Genomic DNA, 6943 nt, shown 5'->3' with positions numbered 1-6943 from the left:
ATGCTTGCCTGCTCTTGAGTGCTTCGAGAGGTGCTTCCTCGTGAACCTCTCCTAGATTGTTCTGCAGCAGTTAAGCGTCTCTCGAGGGCAGCTTGCTCTTTCGATAGATGCTCCCGGTTTTTCTCTAGTATAGAGCGATAAGCGTTGAGGGTTCCAACCGAGGTTCCTGCGGGGAGCGGCGTGTTGTTAAGTACGGCTGCCTTGGCTGCTGCCCACTCCTCGTCCGCGATGGTGTAATCGTTGTTGTTGTTGTTGCTGGCGCTGTTTTCGAAACTTGCTCGTCTACTAGACCGAGGGGTGTGATCTCCGTCTCCCATGTGCCTTGTGTTTCCCGTGTTATTGGTGACATAAACCTGGTGGTGTGCCGTTCTCCGGGTGGTTCCTTGGACGATGCTGTCGACACTGTCCTCTCCCGATGAGTACTGGGCATTGCAGATGAACGGTGTGTCGCTTGAGCCCAGCCCGTGCCTAGCGTCGCAGTGCAAACAGTAGTATGAGGTCATCTCCGAAGATGCGGGATTGTCAGATCCAACCAACATGGAAGACGTTGAACGAGAAGTCGATGACGCAGACGAGTCCGTTGATTCCGTCAGACCAGCCGAAAGGTCGATTGATGACGACGCGCTTGGATCTGTTGATCCGGAGGCGAGTGGCTCCAGCAGTCGAAGAATTCCTTCCGCGTTGACGTTGTAGTGGATGCTGCCGAAGGTCATCTCCATGTTTCCTTGTAGATCTGAGAAGGTTGAGCGAGAGGAATCACTGTGCGGGTTGAATTCATAGGAGCCGAATCGAATCGGGCTTCCCAGGTTTGGCGATGACGGTGTCGATGAAGTTGCCGATGACATGACCGGATCTGCCGATGACCGATCTTGTGCCGACAGGCTTCTCACAGATGGCGCCAATTGTCAAGGGTGCTCCTCGGCAATGCCCTCCGATAGGGGCTTGGGGTTGATGGAATCCTGTAAGCTGACACGAGACATCAGTTCACAGACAAGCGGGGAGAGCGATTTACCCAGGTTCGGGGCCCTCGATGAGGTAAAACCCTTACGTCCTGCCTGTCTGATCTTGATTATGAGAATATTGGATTACAATGGGGTGCCGAAGGGTTCGGCTGAGATCTCGTCGAGAGGCTAAGTGTTGCGGCGGCCTAGCTCTAGACTTCTGGTGGCTAAGATTGTACGTGTCCCCCAGCAGCCCCTCTCCTAGCCTTTATATAGGAGGCCAGGTCTCAAGAGGTCTAACCGAGTATGACTAGATTTTACAATAGATCTATCTCTAAACTTTCCTTCGTTGTCTTGCTCGCCAAGGAATCTTCTGCCACGCCATCCAAGTGGCCCGTCTTTGTCATTGAATACCTTCATGGGCCTCCAGCTAGATCGTATAGGGTAGGGCAATGTCGGTTACCCGAAGGGTTATGCCCACGTCAGCAGCGCTGACTCGATGGCTTCAACTTTCTCCACCACTTTATTTGGCCATATTATATGAATACTGCATATATTATTTGATAATAATATTAATAAATGAATAAAAACAAAATTATTTCATATTCAAATTCCTCACATTTTTCTAATAGTTATGCATATACTCCCTCCGTTCCATTTTATAGTGCCTATAGTTTTTTGGCATGGAAATTAGCGCAAGAGAATTTTTTATACAAGACCCCCTAGCTAAACGGTTTGAGATCGGAGTAAAATTAGGGAATCGATAACTTCCTAACTTACTGTAACAAATTCCACAAATCTCTTTGGTTGACTCTCCATATATGTGCAGCCATGTTTAATTAAGGAAAGAAAAACATTGCTTCCTAAATCTAAGCAATCATTGGGTCATGCATTAGGAATCTCAATTAAGTGTTTCCTATTTTGTATGGAATATTTTTCATGCATGTCGTGTGGGAGTTGACCGGCGGAGGAGGTAATTGAAAAAAAGCCAAGTTATAGCCTTATATTCTGAAACATATGCGAAAAATCTATAGGCACTATAGAAAGGAACGGAGGGAGTATTATTTGTCCACTTGTGGTTTAAAGATTTAAAGATATTAATTATTTGGCCATATTATATGAATAATGCATATATTATTTGATAATAATATTAATAAATGAATAAAAATAAAAGTATTTTATATTCAAATTCCTCACATTTTTCTAATAGTTGTGCATATATTATTAGTCCATTTGCGGTTTAAAGATTTGAAGATATTAATTATTTGGCCATATTATATGAATAATGCATATATTATTTGATAATAATATTAATAAATGAAGAAAAACAAAATTACTTCATATTCAAATTCCTCACATTTTTCTAATAGTTATGCATATATTATTTGTCCACTTGCGGTTTAAAGATATAAAGATATTAATAATTTGGTAATATTATATGAATAATGCATATATTATTTGATAATAATGTTAATAAATAAAAAAAATTATTTCATATTCAAGTTCCTCATATTTTTCTAATAGTTAAGTATATATTATTTGTCCACTTTCGGTTTAAAGATTTAAATATATTAATTATTTGGCCATATTATATGAATAATGCATATATTATTTGATAATAATATTAATAAATGAATAATTTTTTATTTCATATTCAAATTCCTCACATTTTTCTAATAGTTATGCATATATTATTTATCCACTTGCGGTTTAAAGATGTAAAGATATTCAAATTCCTGACATTGGAGTGTTATAATATAATCTTATGGTAGTATTTGCAACAAGGTACAACCACATTCGCAGGAGCATGATGTCTACGCATTCTTCTATTCTTGTAGACAGTGTTGGGCCTCCAAGTGCAGAGGTTTGTAGAACAGCAACAAATTTCCCTTAAGTGGATCACCCTAGATTTATCGAACGCAGGGAGGTAGAGGTCAAAGATATCCCTCTCAAGCAACCCTGCAATTACGATACAAGAAGTCTCTTGTGTCCCGAACACACCCAATACACTTGTCAGGTGTATAGGTTCACTAGTTTGGCGAAAAGATAGTGAAATACAAGTAATATGGATGATTGTAAGTGGTAATTGCAATCTGAAATAAAAATGGTAGCAAGCAAACATGTAGCAGAACTGGTTATAAACGGTGTTTCAATGCTTGGAAACAAGGCCTAGGGATCATACTTTCACTAGTGGACACTCTCAATAATGATGTCATAATTGAATACATAGATATTATCACTTCACTATGCTAGTCCGAACCACTCTCTGGTTTGATAATAAACACAAATTCATTGCGTAGTTCTGCATAAGCATTCCTTAAAGTTCGCACTCGCAATCTACGGACACCCCACGCTGTCATTTTGAGCATACAAAGATGGTACTAACTAGTCACCACAATTCATAAGTATTTCTATAAATTAAGCATAAGAAACAAACAAGGTGTGCACACTGTCACCTTCACACCGTTGGACAAGGTGTCCCCGAAAATCACGTAATAAAACCACTTGAGTAACACAATAGTTGAAGAATAACATCTACTTATTCAACTAGATTACAAAGCTCATGATCACATAAAGATCATACATGGAGAGATAGATAGACCACATAGCTATCGGTAAAGCCCTCAGCCTCGGGGGAGAACTACTCACTCCTCATCATGGGAGTCAGCAAATGACGATGAAGATGGCGGTTGAGTCGATGGAGCTGGATCCGGGGCAATTCCCCATCCCGACTGGGTGCCGGAATAGAGACTTATGTCCCCCGAATCTTGTCTGCGACGGTAGCGGAGCTGATGAGGACATCCCTACTACACCACTGCCTCCGTCATTGATAAATAAAGATGAACCTACTGTGAAGCTCAAGTCCAATGAAGTTCGGATTGGACCAATTACAAGGGCTCGTGCGAAGCTACTTAAACAACAGGTGAACTTGTTTCTAAACGGTACTTTGATTGATGAGAACTTTATACTGCCTAAGTCCTATTACTTATGTATCATCAGGTATCAAGAGAAGATGAGCGTCGCACGAGGAGTAGAGGAGCAGCTGGACATGAAGACGGACGTCAAGATGGACGTGAAGCTGGACATGGAGCTGGACATGAAGATATCTCATGGTCACGCGAGGGAGGAGCGGGAGGCATGCGCGAGAGGAGAAGACGACGTCCAGGCCGGTCCAGCACCCGGTTAGACCGGCCTCCAGACCGGCCAGCCCGGTCCCTGGCCCGGTTGACCGGGCGCCAACCGGATGGGATGCATCATACCGGGCAAAAACCGGAAAGTTGCGAAGTTTCCAGTTGCCGCCCGGTTGACCGGACGCCAGACCGGCCGATCCGGTCCCTGGCCAGGTTGACCGGATTCCAGACCGGATTCGTCCGAGTCTGTCTCGACTAGATCTATTCTGGGTCGGTTATTCTTGTATCTTTTCGACCAGAAGTCGTCCCGGACGCCTATATAAGTGCCCAGGACGCCCCTGTAACATCCCAAGTTTCAACAAAATGAACAAGAGAGAATTCAAGAATCCAAAATTTGGGGCCAACAAAAACTTTTTCTCATCATATAGGTTTATGCATATAGATCACCTTATTAATTATTTTGAGTGTGCAATTGCCATGATGTTTGCTTATGTGTTCTCCCTCACTCTAAAACCCTAACAATGATCACTTGATCACCCTTAGCCAATTAAAATTGAAATATAAAAGAAATCCCAAAAATCCATTTCACTCTCACATAAGGCCTATGCCATTTTTGCAAATACTTAATCTAGGCCAATTTGGTTTACACCATTACTTGTAAATGGTTACTAAACACTTATTAACACCTTTGGAATCAAGCCAACTCTTTTCAAACCAAAATCAAACTCAAATTCCAAGTCACATGCAATATGGTCACTTGTGCCATTTTTAGTCTGATGGCCACTTTGAGCCCCTGGTTCTCTTCTTTCCACTTCTAAACTTTGTCAAACCTTTTCACCTCATCCAAGACAAACTCAAGCACTACAACTTTGCCCAAAACCACCACCCCAAATTCTTCACCAATTTCAAATGGGAAGCAAGCAAAGTTGGAACTTTCTCACATAATCAAGATCTTATGCAAAATGTGATTTTGCATCCCAACTCCATTTTGACCACCACCACCACCAAAATGCTCCCTCTAATATATGTTTTCAACCCACCAAAAAGAATTTTAAAATTCAAAAATATATTTCTTTCGGGCATTTCCACAAACACTTGGCAGGCAGGGTATCAATTTGAGCCCATACCTCATTCTTTACCATGGACTTGGTCCAACCTTGCCTCTCTCGCACTCGAGTCTCCCTCTCACCTCACCACACCATCACCACCACTTGCACTGGTCAAAGAGAGATCACATGAAGCAAACATTGCCATGCCGTGGCATGGCATGGCCAATTCATGCCATCTCCTCATCTGGTCAAATCCAGCCTGCATCACCTTGTCATTCACCTCCCTCTCACTCACCTGAGCAAGACCCAACACTGCCTCGACGAAATTTTTTACCGCAATGGGTAGAAAACGTCGCGCCCAGACGCGCCCAGGCACGCCCATGCCGCGCCAGAGCGCGCATGGCGCCAGCCCTGGACGCGCCAGAGCGTCAGCCGCCCCGCGCCCTCGTCACCTCCGCCTCACGCTCACCGCCGCAGACGCACCACGGCGCCCTGCATCGCCTGGACACGCGCACGAGGCCGCGGGAACGCCGTGGACGACGACCGCGTCCACGACCATCCGCCACTGTACCCCACGGACGCGTGACGCACTCCACTGTGCTTGACCACCGAACGCTGTTCGGAGCTCGCCGTGACGTTCCTTGAGCCTGCCTAGACACGACCATGCCCTCGCCCACGCCGTTGATCGCCTGCAGCCCTGCCTCGCCACCGTCACCATGACCCTCCGCCCTGGCTCGGAGCCGCTATAAAAGGAGCACTCCGCGCCCCAAATTGAGCACGCCACTCACCTTCCCTCACCTCACAGCCTCTCCTCGACCTCACGCCATGCTCGATTAGCCATTACCTCGCCCCAATTGCTAGCTCGCCGCCGCTTACCGTAGCCGAAGCTCGCCGGAGAAGGAGGCCGCCCCAGGACGCGCCGCTGCTTCCAGGCGCCTCCCCATCATCGACAACGTCGCGGCGCACCACTCCGACGACCGCCGGAGCTCCGATGACCCCTCCGACCCCCTGCTGCCGCCGCGCTCGCCACTGCCTCTCGCCGTCGACGACGACAACCTCCAGCCGTTGGATCATCGCCTGATCCAACGCTCCTCACTTCCCCGTACCGGTTCGGTGAGTAAACCTCACTGACGCGTGGGTCCCGCCGTCAGACGGCCTGCTCGCGCTGGACGCGAAGTGGGCCGGCCCATTTTCCTTTTTCTCTGCAGCCCAGCTCTTTCCCGCGCAAGCCCACCGTTTGATTTCCAACTTTGGAAATTAGACAAATTATCTTAATCTGATGCAAACTTTGAAATTCAATTGTGACAAATCTACTCAGCCAAATTTTGCAAACTTTATATGTTTGGAAACCTTATGAAATTATCTACACAATGCCACTGGATAGAACCCTAGATCTTTTGTAGAATTAAAGTGACAAAATAAACAAAGCAGGGACTTTTCTGCCTTGTAATAATTCTTAAAAATCAACCATAAATGCTTTTCAGTTAATTCCACCTCCAATAATTCACATTCCACTTATACTAATTGTTTCTACAAAAATATGCCATGCTTACTTTGAATGATCATGGTTGAGTTGATTTAAATGCCCTTATGGCTATTTTCTAGTCAAAGATATTGTCCAAAACTATTAATAAATCTTATGTGGGAGTTCCCCTCATTTAAATCTTGTCACCACCAATTCCAAGTGAAGTGGAGACTCTGGTTATTTAGGTCCCATAGGAATTGTTGGTGATATTAAATCTTTGTTATGCTAAAATTAAATGGTATGAGGGCTCACCTCATTTAAATCTTTTTCTCCAAATGATAAGTGTGAAGAGGTTGA

Source organism: Lolium perenne, chromosome 1 (genome assembly GCF_019359855.2).
Source record: "Lolium perenne isolate Kyuss_39 chromosome 1, Kyuss_2.0, whole genome shotgun sequence".
Lineage (NCBI taxonomy): Eukaryota > Viridiplantae > Streptophyta > Magnoliopsida > Poales > Poaceae > Lolium > Lolium perenne.
The sequence above is the reverse complement of the archived record's forward strand: the minus strand, read 5'-3'. Positions refer to the sequence as shown.